At 40.5% G+C, this 14,986-nt stretch overlaps 2 long non-coding RNA genes across 2 annotated transcripts in view; one reads left to right on the plus strand and one right to left on the minus strand.

Moving 5' to 3' along the window:
* Positions 1 to 4,097: 4,097 nt before the first annotated feature.
* LOC147107506 (uncharacterized) overlaps positions 4,098 to 14,986 on the minus strand; it is a 45,695-nt gene continuing 34,806 nt past the window's right edge. Inside the window, exons 2-3 of the long non-coding RNA XR_015080822.1 lie at positions 4,792 to 5,017; positions 4,098 to 4,476 (exon numbers count right to left, since the gene is read on the minus strand). This is a non-coding gene — a long non-coding RNA (uncharacterized LOC147107506). The remainder of the gene's footprint in view (positions 4,477 to 4,791; positions 5,018 to 14,986) is intronic.
* The window catches only part of LOC147107507 (uncharacterized), a 406,521-nt gene continuing 405,726 nt past the window's right edge, over positions 14,192 to 14,986 (plus strand). The window contains exon 1 of the long non-coding RNA XR_015080821.1: positions 14,192 to 14,977. This is a non-coding gene — a long non-coding RNA (uncharacterized LOC147107507). The remainder of the gene's footprint in view (positions 14,978 to 14,986) is intronic.

Raw genomic sequence — 14,986 nt, forward strand, 5'->3', positions numbered from 1 at the left:
GGGATAAGGATAAGGGGATTGTTAATGTAGTTTGTTTTCCCTCGATGTGCCGTGTGTTCCCCATTCCCTGTATAAGTATAGTTATTTGTTTATGCCTGTAATTGTTTATCAGTAATTTATCATAAGACTGTGTTTTTTATTTCTGTTTTAATAAAATCTTGGTTTTCTTACACCAAACCACTTGTCTACTTGATTTTTCTATATCGCCGCCTGCACCTAAGTTCGGTGTCTAGAACCCAGGGGTGTGGGAGCGATTCGAACCGCTCACAGGCAGTCAGGGACATAACTGACTGGGCGCACACGCCACTCGCCACCCCCTACACATATTATGATTTTCTAAATGTCCTGTTACCACTTCCTTAATAATGGATTCCAGCATTTTCCTGACAGCTGATGTCAGGCTAACTGGCCTGTAGTTCCCTATTTTCTCTCTCCCTCCTTTCTTGAATAGAAAGACTTCCAACCCCATTTGTGCTTGCTGCCTGTATTGGAGTATACTGGGTGTCTCTGACATATTATAGGATTCAGGCATCCTCACCTGATAATATAGGGAGTGGACATCCAATCAGCATGTTGCAGCCCACCATCATGTTTGTATATCTCACTATTAGCAAGTTGGTCATGTTACTTATATATCATATATATTAGGAACAGTTGAAAATGTTTAAATAAATTAAAAATGATAATTTTTACTGTATTAAAGGTGGCATAATTATTTCTATTGAAAGTTTGATCTGTGGACGGTGTCTTTTCTTAAGGTCACAGCTGTTATCAGCATTGTTTGTTTATGATGGTGGTGGGAAGGATCAAGTGCTGGAGGACTGGGTCACACAGTAACATTAGTACACTGACTTTGCACCTGTGGGACCTTTGCTTAAATTGCCCTGCAAATGAGTTGAAAGTTTTCTCTCTGATTGCTAAGGTGGCCCTTTGCAAAATGAATCTGAGGAGTCTAAATAGTGTTCCTTGTAGGTGTGGGCCACAGCACTGAACTGCCCCTAATCAGGCACAAAATTGGCAATCTCACTCAGAAAGCTCACAGGATAGCTGCTGTGGGAAATGGAAAATATTGCACTCGCTCAGCACAAAGGGATTTTCTGAGGTTGTGGCTGAGGCACATTGATGAGGCAGAGAAGAGGGAGCTTTATTCTACAGCTGATTGTTCTGTACTGAAAATAAAATGTTTGATAGTGAGGTGTCTGAAGTTGAAAAGTGAGCCATTTTTCAGATCCATTCGCACACCTTGATGTGCACACAAGCAAATTGGAAGTGTTTAATATTGACATTGCAGTACTTTTGAAATTGAGAAATACAGAACCTTAATAATGATTGAGCATAATTTTTTAAAGGGCAAGAATGTACATTGGTGATAGACTTGTCTTGTACAATGCGGTTTTCTTGGGTGTTATAAATCATCAGACATACTTCTTCAAATTGCTGATGTTCAATGGACTAAGCATTGGCTGGAGCATACACTTTCAATCAGAATTTGCCCCATCCCCATGGGAACTCTCAGGCCTTGCCATTTAGCATTTAAATTAAACTTTTCTTAACACTTTTCAAATACTTCTTGATCAAGTGCATAATTATATAATCAAAATATATAATATTGATCAAACTTTTACACCAAGCAGTTTTGGTGATGCTTTTAATCATCTACTATATACATAATGTTACAGCACTGAGATGTGGTATAGCTGCTTCAACGTGTGGTGTTCCAACACTTTACATATAGAGTGGTAGGATTTGCTATCTGCCTCTCTGCACAAGCAAATTCTTGCTTTTAGCTTTGCCTCTAAAGGAAGGTACTAAGAGGAAGGACAATTCACCCTTTTCCCCTCATTGCTTGCAGCATGCCATAAACAGAGCTATAGGGCTAGCTTGCCTATCTTTTACATTTCTGATAGGAAATTATTTGTGATACAGGAAGCCCAAAAGCAGCCAGTAAATAACTTTTAAAATGATGTAAATGAAACACATTAAAGTATGAAAATACAATTTTCCATATAAATTATTGTTTTTCTTTGGCATGGATCAAGAACAGTGAACAAAATTGAATGGACCCAATTTTCCACTTGGCCATGGGCGCTAGTTTTGTGGCAAAGTGTGGTGCAACTTCTGCTCCAAGGCTACGTTTCAATGCCTGCCCTATTTAACATTGAAGTGTTGTGGTGGCCTTTACTTATATATGAATAATTTTGGCCTGTAGAAGCTGAGAACTACACGGCAAACCCAGTAGTATTTAGATTTGCTTATATTTCAGGGTTATTTCAAAAAGTATTGATAGGGACTCCTAGTTAGTCATGTACATGAGTCTGTATGCTGTTCTCTTTTAACCCATGTCTTTAAAAGTATGTTTTTTTCAATTCAGACATAACAAAGCATGGCAAAATAAAGGCATGTATAATAAATACATATGGAATTACAATAATTAGCAAGATAGTCTTTGTTATAGGGCACATGCTAAGTGAAGAGCCAGCCAATTTATAGCCGTACAAGGTGAGTCAAGATACTCAACTTTAGTCAGAGTATACTGGATTGGATGTCCAGAACAGCTTGAATCAGTGCATCATAGGGGCATCAACAGGCAAGGTGATAAATGAAATGAGTCTTTTATTCCATCAGGTGTTTCCTACACAGGATTTATAAAGGTAAAAGACATTCCCATAAAATAAATGCAGCAAGAGATGCCTCATTATCAGGGAGTAAAAGGAAGATTCAAGTTCAAATTATAACAGTCTAGGCAATCAACCTACCCAAGGACAGCAGAATGAAAGAAACAGGTCCCCATACCTTTGTGCCTTCCACAGATGCACACAATGGTATGTGGCACAAAGTGACCCACCATTGTTGTATATAAATGCTAGTATAGAAAGTTTAGCTTTTTTGTTTTTCAGAAAACAATACCTCCCCTCTCTTATCCCAACTGTTGTTTACTCCACCAGTAAAAGGCCACACAAAGCATTGACTTGCTATGACACCCGATGGCCGAGGACAAATAGATATTGAAAAATAGCCACAGACTTTTTTTCACTTGTGCCAAATGAAATTCATTTTTGTCTGATGGCTACTACTCTTTGCATGGTGTGCACCCTGGTAAAATCAAGACTATTGTCTTTCTAAGTACCTTTTATTGGAGTGAACTGAACTATTTTTTATGAAGGCAATGGACAACAATTGGGCATAAATATACTGTTTGAAGGGGTTTGTTCCACTTATTTAAGTCCAGTTTGTGTTAGCTAAGATTATATTTTAATGGACACATGATGAGTGGTAAATATCAGTATAAACTCTGCCCCCTGTGTTTGTATGCTTGGCAGAAATTGTTGTATGGTGGCATATTTTAAATTGTTTTGATTATTTTGGATTGTGTGAAAAATATTTTGTAGTTTTTGCTTTTGTTCTGTTCACTCAGTCCTCTGCAGGTACAGATGGCTTTCATGTTTTTGGCTGCTGACCCAAATGTCTGTATAATTCGGTACAATGTTACTGCTCCAGTTCTGTGCTTGATTTTTGTTTGTGAATCATTTGTCATGCTCTGCTGGTGTTTGTCAGGACCATTTCAAGTATTGTTGCTGGTATATTCAGACCTATTGCTGGTTGAGCTTCATACCATTGTTTCTCTTGTTCTGATGCATTGGTTTTTACTGATAAGAAAATGGTTTGCTGTCTCCTGTCTTGTTTGGCCTTTTCTGTGAATAATTTCTAAGTAGTTATGTCACTGCATTATTTGTTTTCACTTGTACAGGTTTCTGATTGCAACTTTTGTTTACCTCTGTTATTTATGCAATTTGTATATTAAATTGTTATTAAATATTAAACATTTTTGGATCTATGCCTTTCCCAACCCCCTTCATTTCCTCCCCTTTTTTAGGTTCCCTGTGCCTTGCAATATTCCTAGATCTAAAGCTCATTTGGGTAATATGTACCAGTGCCATTCTTGATCCATCAACCTGAGGAAGTACACGATTCATAAGAATCAACTTACACCTTCTCCCATGATGTAAGCCCCCAAAGTACGGACCAAGTGATATACAAGGTCGATGTCAACGGCTTGTTGAAAGAAAGACAGACCCAATAATTGAAGTCAAAACGGTTTATTCAGGCCTGGGGAGTACTTCTTGTGTCCCTACACAAGACCCAAACTCCAATGAGCCTCTCAAAGTCCACACAGTTATACACATTTTGCAAGCCATACCTCCTCAGAGATCCAATTGATTTAAAAGTTTATACATTAATCACTATCTGGGAGTTTCTTATTCATACAGAGTAACCTATAGGATAAGTTTTGTTTTCCCTATAAATGAGTCATGCTGGCCTGCTGATTTCTTGGAAATGAGTCATACCCCTTTGGGCCCCTACTAGGTTTCATTTCTCCAGAAATGAGTCATACTCCTTCTGCCTCTGTAAGGTTCAGTTTCCTGGAAATGAGTCTCCTTTTGTAAGTTTCATCTCTCCAAACTGGTAGAGTCATTTCTGCAATTAAACATACAAGTAATTAGTACACTTCATCTTTAAACATTCTGTAGCTGCAATTGAATCCGGTTTGTCATGCCCTGTTATGCCCAATTTTAATATCTTACTTCACCCACCACAAAGGAAGAGTTTCTATTGCTGAGAAGCTGAAATTTGGAACTAAATCCTGCACAGAATTGTATACTTGAACTGACCACTCTATCTGACTACTCCAGATCAGTTATTTTTCTATCATTCTTCTCAAGCCAATCTGAAGCATAAACATAAGGCAACATTGGCTCTTGTGTTATAGATGCTGAAATAATTTTTACAGACATTTTATTTTACTGGCCTGGAGTTTCCTGAATTTTGGGTGTAAGTGAGTTATGAGCATAACTGCAATATGCCCAAGTCTCCTCGATCTTTTACGTCAGTCCATCCATCATACCCTCTGTCCAAGGGAATCTCCACCTGCAAAATTGGACAAGCTCCCAACTCTCAAATACGAGTATCCTCCAATTGTGTCTGGTCAGGGAGCTCTCTCAACATTGCATCCAGATTTCTAGGCACAGCGGGAAACAAAATAATTTTTCTGTTCTTTTAATTGCAATTTTTTGAACATTTTTTTAATCCTTTCTGAGACCTGCTGTATGTTATCTGTTTCTTTTAATGTATTTTTCTGACAAAGAATAAGTTTAAGATTGTGAGTAAAGGTTAACACCAGCTTAATTAATGTCAAATCACAAAATAACTATTCCTGAACACACAGTTAAGGCCTGCAGTAGCTCTATCACACTGAGGACATTAAACCTCATAGAAGCTACAAGGTTACTGGTTAGGAAATGGAAACATTCACAATGGTACAGCAGAGATATTGTTCTGGGGTGAGATAAAGGCATGTTATTGGGATGAGTAAAGAATGCATCAAGCTTGAGCTAAAACAGACCTGGGCATATTTGATGTTTTCACTGCATGATAGAAATTGAAAGAGAATAACCCAATCACTAGCACTGACATTTTAGTCCAAGGCATCTTGCAGAATTTTATCAGTTTGATATTACATATTTATATTACACAAAAAATTTATTAAAAATGGTGGCTTTTTTTGTTTACATGATCTAATTTTTTATGTTTTACTAAATGTCCATTTGTCTTAATTTACAATTAAATTTAATCTTTTTTGAATTGCCAGCTTTGGTATTTCTAATGATTCAGGTTATTCTGTATATACACATAGTTATACAACAAAACTTGATTTAAAGAACACTCATGAAAAGGACCACCCAGCTTCAGTGACTACCTAACATCACTCCCATCAATAAATTATGTATTTAGACTTGAAACTATATGAGAACATCTCTGTATAATTATGACAGAAAATGCTGGAGAAACTCAGCAGGTCAGGCAGCATCTGTGACGAGAGAAACAGAGTTAACGTTTCAGGTCGATGACCTTTCGTCAGAACGTTTCAGGTCGATGACCTTTCTGTATAATTATGTCCTGAATTCAATCCTAAACAAAGCTGTCATACTTATCTCTGAGTCAGAATGTTGTTGATCAATGTTGTTCAAGCTTCACTCCAGGACTTGAGCACAAAATCTAGGTTGACACTTGGGTGCAGTACTGAGGGTGTGCTGCACTGTCATCCTTTGAATGAGATGATAAACTGAGGCCCTGTACAGTTGGCTGTTAAAGATCCCATGGCGCCCACTTGATGGAGAGCAGGGAATCCTGTCCAACATTTCTCTCTCAACCAACATCACTAAAAATAGATTAACTAGTCATTCTTTCTCTGATCGATTTTTATAAGATCTTGCTGTGTTCAAAATGGCACAGTAATTAATTCTATGTGCAGTGCTTTGAGATGTGATAAGGTGTTATGTAAATGTAATCTTTCTTTCTTTACTCTATGCACTCATATTGTATTTTTCGTCATTTTACTTTTGTATCTAAAATGGGGTTTGATGTTTTGCAGAGATTTGAACCCTTACAGTTGTGTATTATTCAGTGTTTTTCTATATGCTTGTCTGTTGTTAGTTCGATTTCTGGTGTCTCTTCTGTGTTTTCTTGGCTAGAGCTTTCAGTTTCTGTCATTTCTGTTTGTTGATGCATGTGTTCCATAGTGTCATCACTCACCAGTAGGTAGCTATATTTTTACTATGTTTTCTTCCATTGTTATTCTACTTCTTGTTCATGTCTGATATGGTCATTTTCAATGTGATGTATTTATTCTGTATCATCTGTGTGAATTCATCTTCTGTGTTCTCTAAAATGCAATTTGATCTGAGATTGAATGTGATGTTTTATTTTTCCAGCATTGTGTTCTTATGTTTTGTTTTTATATTACTTCTAGCTCTTTATATTGCAATATATTAATACTGATTTAACAATAGCAGCAATTTCTGTTCTTCAGTTTCATCATTAATTAATTATGCTCCCTGGATTCCACATAAGCAATTGAAGGTTTAACAAATACATCCCAAAATACAATTGTTTGCTACAGAGAATCACGAAATGAGGACTTTTATATAGTCTTTCATGTTGCATTTATGTTTTGATTTGTGGCTGATTACTGGAAAGCCCTTATTCAAGACAAAATAAACAATTGTGTATTTAGCCCAGGAGTTATGTGCATATTAGACAAAAAGCAGAAGAGTTGGTAGGAAGTCTTGAGGCTGAAATCAATTCAATGTTTACTGGAAATTATTGTGTGATACAGTCATCTTTTCTTTTTAAGGGTAAAACACCCTCTTTTCAGATGTGTTCTCTCCTACTTTTTTTGGTTTCTGCATTTTACATCGTGGAACAGAGTGAACATGAGCAGCCTGCTGTCATTGATGATGAGAAGAAAGGACCATCCATCAAAACTAAATGCTAATGCTGTGAGGACCTCACAAACATTACCATATCTGAACCCAAACTCACACGGTACAGGAACAAAGGACAAAACTTCAAAAATAGGTGGGAGAGGATCGGCGGGGTGGGGGTGAGTTTAAATATCAGGATCGAGCAACCCAACCCCAACCCGACCCCATTCCCGCCTATTTAAATTTTTACAAACATAAATCAGGCCATCGACGAGGTTCCCACAAAAGGTAGGTGGACGCCTAATTAAGATTCAAGGAAGTTAAAGAGATAGGGAAGGGCGAAACCAAGGAGGGATTTGAAAACAAGGATGAGAATTTTAAAATCGAGGCGTTGCCGGACCGGGAGCCAATGTAGGTCAGCGAGCACAGGGGTGATGGGTGAACGGGACTTGGTGCGAGTTAGGATATGGGCAGTGGAGTTTTGAATGAGCTCAAGTTTATGGAGGGTGCAAGGTGGGAGGCCGGCAGTGTTCACTTCTGCGCAGCACTCTGTAGCTCCCAGGCAACTGGCTCACCAGCTTTTAAATATTAAAAACCACGCATTTGTGGTATTATGAATGAGCCGCGCAGCCCCTTAAAGGGGCCACACATCCTGAAAAAAAATTAAACAACATTGGAGGCCGGCCCGGAGAGTATTTGAATAGTCAAGTCTAGAGGGAACAAAGGAATTGATGAGGGTTTCTGTAGTAGATGAGCTGAGGCAGGGGCTGAGACGGACCCAAACCCTTATCCCACTGCAGGGGAGGGAGGAAAATTACTGCTGCAGCTCTTGGGCACCTGCAGCTGACTGTCTCCAGCACAATCAATTACACTCCCTTGTGAGGGTAGGGGTTAAATTTTAAATCCTCTCTCACTCACCATAGCAGCACTGGATGACACTGATATACTGGGATCCCTTGCATTCAGCATTGCTATGGCGGTAATGATGGGAAATACATTGCATGACATCATCCTATCATTCTGCATTCTTGGAATATACCCACCCATGTATGGGAAGATGTATTCAATGACTACCGTCAATTCCAACAACAATCCCATCTTGCATTTATATATCGTCTTTAACTAAGTTAAGGACAAAACTGGTGACATGCAGGTGAAAACAAAATATGCATTTAGTTTAAGGCAGAAAAACCCTCTTTTAAAATGTCACCCCATTAACTACCCCAAGGAAGGTGAATGGAAGATTTGGTACATGACAGGCTAGCTGAAATGCATAAATACCACTACGCAATGCTTGGAGGAACTAGAAATGTTGGAATGGAGAGACACGAGTGAGACAGCAGTCATTAGAGGCAAAGATAAGACAAGTCATAAGTCAAACCCTTAGGATGCTTAAAAACAGTTTGATATTGTGCTTTGCGGTATGGATAACTGAATAAAGACAATCTACACTCCAGAAAGTCTGCAAGGTATTTCCTAAGTTGTCCTAGAGATTTGGATCCTATTAGACAACAAAAATCACGGTAGCTAGAAAGACACTTTGGATGCCAAAACCAGGCAAAACAGTGCATGAAGAATCTAAGAAGTGGGTAAGAACGCATGAATAGATATTTCCTCAGGTAACTCACTCCATCACACATCTGGTGCACTTGGCATATCCACAGTAAAGTTGGAGCTCTTAAGACATTGCCTCTTAGAGACCATTTACTTGATATTGGCTTCAAATAGAAACTAAAACATCAGTTGAACTTTGAGCACGATTGCTTATTGACAGAGCCATTGTGCAGTATATGTAGCTTGTACAAGACTTGAAGTTGTCTTTACACCTACTAAAAAGGCACTTTGAAAGGTAAGTTTAGTGAGTAAAATTAAACAGATACATCAGGAATGGCAGAATTATGCTCCAAATTGCAAATTTGCTGGTCAAGTCCTATAAGAATAAAAAGGCAATTACCCCTATGTTAATGAGGGGTAAAGACACTCAAGGTTGGACTGTATGTTGCAGTGTTACTCTGAAAATGTATTCATATTTCTGATTCACACTGGAGCAATAAAACAAGCTCATTTGGGAAAGATGAAGGTCATCTTACAGTGACAGAACAATATTCATCACCTACCCAGGGAATAAACTTCAAGCAGAAAGACTGAAGGCTGAATGGTAAGGTTGGGCACTATATATCAAGCTCTCTGGAATATATGGGGTGGAATTTCTTCCAGCCTGATATCTCTCTGTGACAACTTACTCTAGATGGGAGGATTATAAATTGCAAGGAAGAAACATTGCATGTTGAAAATGTCACTGTACAGAACTGTAGTTAGTCACCCAAAAAGTGCAACAGTTGTTAATGATTGATTAGACCGGTTGCTGGGCATCGCAGCACTGCAGCAGAAATCAGTATAAAAATGCTGATATCTTGTCACTAAGGTCATGTGTAGACTTCAAGCACTGCCAAAGAACTAAGGAGAAGGAACACGATCATGACCCTTTGAATTCTGACAGGATAATAAGATTGATAGCTGGAATTTAAAACCGTGCATTGAGCATCAACAATTTGAAACTGACAAAAAAAACTTTTGATATTGGCGACTTGATCAATTTCCAACCTATAGAAAGCCAAAACAAAAATGATAGAGGCATTTAGGTAACTTCTAGAACAAAGAAATTAATTAAAATTGTACATGGGATCCAAGGGCTGGAAACTGGGTAATCTGGCAATGTATATTTGTGGCGCCCATAAATTTGAGAGCAGACATAATTCTTCAATTGCATAATTTGCTCAAAAATAGCCATCTCACTGATCTTGTCAGTTGTGTATGTAGCATTGATGGACTGATATGGGTAAGATGTGGAAAAGTGGTGTAAAGATTATGGTAAATCTAAATTAAGAATAAAAGCACCATAGAAGATGCAACCATCCATGTTAGCCTACCATGCTGGAATCTCTGTAGAGTCTTAAAACTTGCAGTTAACTGATATGAGGGCATGTTTAGGAGTCAGAGACTATTTTTATCTGATAAACTTGAGCATATCTCAACAGGACAGGAACATTCTGACAAATTATGTGTTCTAGTGTAGAGTCCCAGTGTCATCCCTACTATTTTGTGACTAAGGAATTACTTTTGAAACAGTTATCTTTAAGGAAATATACAGGATGCAGAGTATTGAAAAATCTTCATGCATCCTCAGTCAGATAACATGACTGTGCATTTCAACCAAATTATATAGATTCTGTCAAAGTTTGTACCAGCGAATCAAAAAGGCTAAGACTGTCATTTGTCTTTATCAAAGATACCCTATTGATCTACAATTCATGAAACCACTGATCTGAAACTAAATGAGAAGATGTTTGGGTGGAAATATTATCTGTGGTGAAGGGGCTAGAAAACTCCAGAAATGAGAAACCTTATAAAAACAGGGAGGGATTAGAGGAATGACTTGATGCTATTTGTCAGAGTGTTCCTTTTAACCCTAAAGTCACTACAAACAGAAAATAAATGGTTTGGCTTAAGGTTCACAACTAAACATTAGAGCACGAAGAAGATAGGGACTCTGCCCTAAATTTCAACAAGCATGGGAAAAGATTGCACCTTTTCTTCTTGCAGTTAAGCAACATCATATACAGGAACACAAGCTGATGGTACATTTCTAGAGGGGTGGTGGGAACTTGAGGATATACTCCCTTACATTTTTTTTTACATTCAGAAGCATTCTCTTCTCCACACCCCCTCACAGATATTCAATCCCCTCCAACAACTCCCTCCATATCACTGAGGCATTCTACCCTTTTCAGACCAGGATCACCAAGCCACTGTACTCATTCTAACCCTACCAGCTTATGGTGTCACTCCTCCCCCTCCCTCTCAAGTTCAAATTGGCACTCCCCTCTCCCCCACCCAAAGATCCACTTCCAGCAACTACCCGTGCCCACTACCATTTCTGGCTTCTTCCCCACCTCCTCCCACAGGGCCTCCTTTCTCCTATTGCTAATATAAAGGAAATAATTAAAGAATTGGGATGGGGGTGGAAAGATTGAAAACCTTTCTTAACACAGAAGATGGTTAGAATGTAGAATTCTCTGCCACAAACCATTAATGAAGCAGTGTCCATAAATTATTTTAAAGTAGGATTAGATAGTTGCATGAAAAAGAGGAATATTAAAAGCTATGGGGTAGTAAGCAGAAGAGTGGGATTAGATTTAAGTGGCTCATCTGAAGAGAAACATTGGCACAGACTTGATGGGCTGAATGAGATGTTATTTTGCTGTATAACTCTGTGATTCTAAGGGATGATATGCTGCTGCACACTCAATGTGGGAATTCCAAATGATGTGAGAATCTTACCCTCAGTGTGCAGGGGGGATTCAGTCTCTTAAAGCAACAACAGATGGTAAAAGCCCGAGAGCAATGCTAGACTGGGGCACAGAGCAATCCGTGCAGGTTTAAATCACTGAGTGTGGACAGTACCCTAAAAACATTAGCTAGTCGATATTAACCATGGATGATTGGTACATACAATATTGGAGAGAATTTACTACAATTCCTACTGATGGCTTTTCCTTTAAAATTATTTTCTTGTATAAATTGCAAGGCCACTTAACATTTTTGCTAGCTCCAATGGGTTGTGAAATAGGCCCAGGGCTATATGCAGACTGGAGGAGTAAACTGGGAAATACTGAGAGTAAATTAATCGTGGATTAGGAACTTTAAGCTTGTGATTGCCTGTCAGAAATCCAAAAAAAATGTTGACATCTCTTGATGAAAGGTCATCGACCTGAAACGTTAACTCTGTTTCTTTCTCCACAGATGTTGCCTGACCTGCTGAGCATTTCCAACATTTTCTGTTTTTATTTAACACCTCTTGATCCTGGTCCTTGCAGATATGGGTGTCCAATATCACAGGCTTCCAACGTTGCCCTGAAACAAGCGCGTTGATTGGGGTGGGGCCACGGCATTTTAGAGTTCAATGTACTCTTTTTTGAATCGACCAATAAACTGTAACTTAACAAAACCATAAAGTAAACTTAACAACTTAAATTAAAATTGTGTTGGCCGGGGTGATGATGCACTCCAGTCCCTGCGGTGCCCACTGGTCGCGGAAGACCTCAAGCATGCCGGCGGACACCGCGTGCTCCATCTCCAGTGCCACTCAGGCGCGAACGTGGCCGCAGAAGAGAGGCAGGCAGTCGGGCCGAATGACCCCCTCGACCGCCCGCTGCCTGGACCAGTTGATGGCCACTTTGGCCGGGCCTAGAGTTCAGTGGACTCTTTTTGTGGGGACCATAAACAAATAAACTGTAACTAAACTTAAAACATTAAAGGAAATTTAACAAATTAAATTGAAATTTGGTTGGCCGGGGTGATGATGCACTCCAGTTCCCGTGGTGCCCACTGTTCACGGAAGGCCTCAAGCATGCCGGCAGACACCGCGTGCTCCATCTCCAGGGCCACCCGGGCGCGAACATGGCCGCGGAAGAGAGGCAGGCAATCGGGCTGAACGACCCCCTCGACCGCCCGCTGCCTGGACCAATTGATGGCTTTTTTGGCCAGGCCCAGGAGCAGGGAGGTCAGTGTACTCTTTTAGTTTGGACCAAAAACAAATTTGACTGTAAATTAACAAAAGTTCAACTAAAACTTAACAAATCAAATTAAAATGTGGTTTTCCGGGTTGATGACGCACTCCAGTCCCCGCGGTGCCCACCGGTCGCGGAAATACTCAAGCGTGCCGGCGGACACCACGTGCTCCATCTCCAGGGCCACCCGGGCACGAACATGGCCGCGGAAGAGAGGCAGGCAATCTGGCTGAACGACCCCCTCGACCGCCCGCTGCCTGGGCCAATTGATGGCTTTTTTGGCCAGGCCCAGGAGCAGGGAGGTCAGTGTACTCTTTTTGGTTGGTGCTTAAACAAATTGACTGTAAATTAACAAAAGTTCAAATGAAACCTAAACAAATCAAATTAGAATTTTGTTGGCCGGGTTGATGAGGCACTCCAGTCCCCGCGGCGCCCACCGGTCGCGGAAATACTCAAGCATGCCGGCGGACACCGCGTGCTCCATCTCCAGGGCCACCCGGGCGCGAACATGGCCGTGGAAGAGAGGCAGGCAATCTGGCTGAACGACCCACTCGACCGCCTGCTGCCTGGGCCAATTGATGGCTTTTTTTGGCCAGGCCCAGGAGCAGGGAGGTCAGTGTAAGGTTACAGAGTTGATTCAAACCAAAGGTGACGGAACATAAGTAAATAAATATGAGTTTTATACTGAAGAGACATCGTCCCTGCTTCATATATCGTCTTTAAAAAAATGAGCCGTGCGTGCACACCAGTGAGCAAATCTGCTCCTTCACCACACTTACAATCTTTTAAGTAATTGTATGTTGACCTGATGTTGCCAATAAACTAATACGAATTATTTATAACCGGGGATATATAACGTTGACAAAATGTCTTGGATAACTTTACAGCAGCGGCAATGCTCGCCTCTGGAAAGTGATCCAGTGCCTGGGAGGCGCCACAATTGAGGGGCGCTGTAGAAATGCAAGTTATTTCTTTCCAAACTGCAACAGTTAGGGAAGAGGAGGAATCCTATCAAGTATTTCCAACCCAAAAAAATATTAAATGAATAGACATCAGTAGAAATGTTAGTAAGTTAGCTCCACTATTGTATGTGCCTTTTAATATGTTGAGCCTGAGGGGAGATTTTATATGCACCGAAGGCGATTAACTCCATTTAATAATAATTCTGCAGAGTTTATGTTGGTTTTTAAAGTACGAGGTGTACAGAGTTGACAGCACTGTGGAATAAGGTGCAGTGGTGTTGGAACCAGTGAAGGTGGCTGGACAACTGGACATGTGCAGAGCGCAGGTGAAGTCTCGGAGTGTGGGGGCCGGCCCGGGAGCAGGTGCAGCTTCTCCCTGTGGGAAAATGGTGCGGCTCCACGCCGCTCACGTTTGTAGTCATTTCTTGCACAGAGAACTACAGATATGGATCTACCAAACCACGCACCTGCTGAAGAGGGGGTGGACTTGGCAATATGGACCCCCCAATTCCGTTTCAGCTCCAGAAATGGTGACTGTGTAAATCTAGAATATGTCCAGCCTGTACTAGAAAAATAAAAGCAAAGCTTCTGAATTAGGAACACCCTAACTGGCATTGGATAGGAGCTGGAGGGGAAACATGTTACCCCTCGCACAGATCGTGTTTATGCTGGTTGTCTGATCCGCTGCGTGAGAGGAGGGGTGTGAGTCTCTACCAAGTGAAAAGGGGGCGTTCGCCAGTCTGATGGTATCTCACTGTATATTTAAAATAAAGGGGAAACCAATGTTTTAAAAATAAATTATTACTGTTGCGTGGCCCAAAATAACGTTTGATGGAATTGCAGTAGAAACAGTAAATAAGTGTGAGCTGTCCTTCCTGCTCAGTGTGCGGTGGTGGGAACAGTTTATTGGGATTCGGGACGCTGAGTGGCGTTGTTCCGTGGGAGCTCCGCTGTTTGTAAATTTCTCACTTGTCTTACTAGAGGCAGGAGAGGCACACTGAGGGAGCGGGATTCGGGATCGCCGTGTAACACTGTATCCATTGCATTCAGGGACTCGGATTCGAGAGATTCCAAGAAGGACTTTCTTCCTTGCCTGGATTGTTTTAACAAGAGAATAGGATGCGTTTCTACGTGGTGCACAGCATCGGGATTCTGGGATTCTTGTTCTTCTTTGCATTTCAAGGTAGGGGAC

The sequence above is a fragment of the Somniosus microcephalus genome, chromosome 14 (assembly GCF_052327205.1).
Source record: "Somniosus microcephalus isolate GS21.2 chromosome 14, FLI_Smic_1.0, whole genome shotgun sequence".
In the NCBI taxonomy this organism is placed as follows: Eukaryota; Metazoa; Chordata; class Chondrichthyes; order Squaliformes; family Somniosidae; genus Somniosus; species Somniosus microcephalus.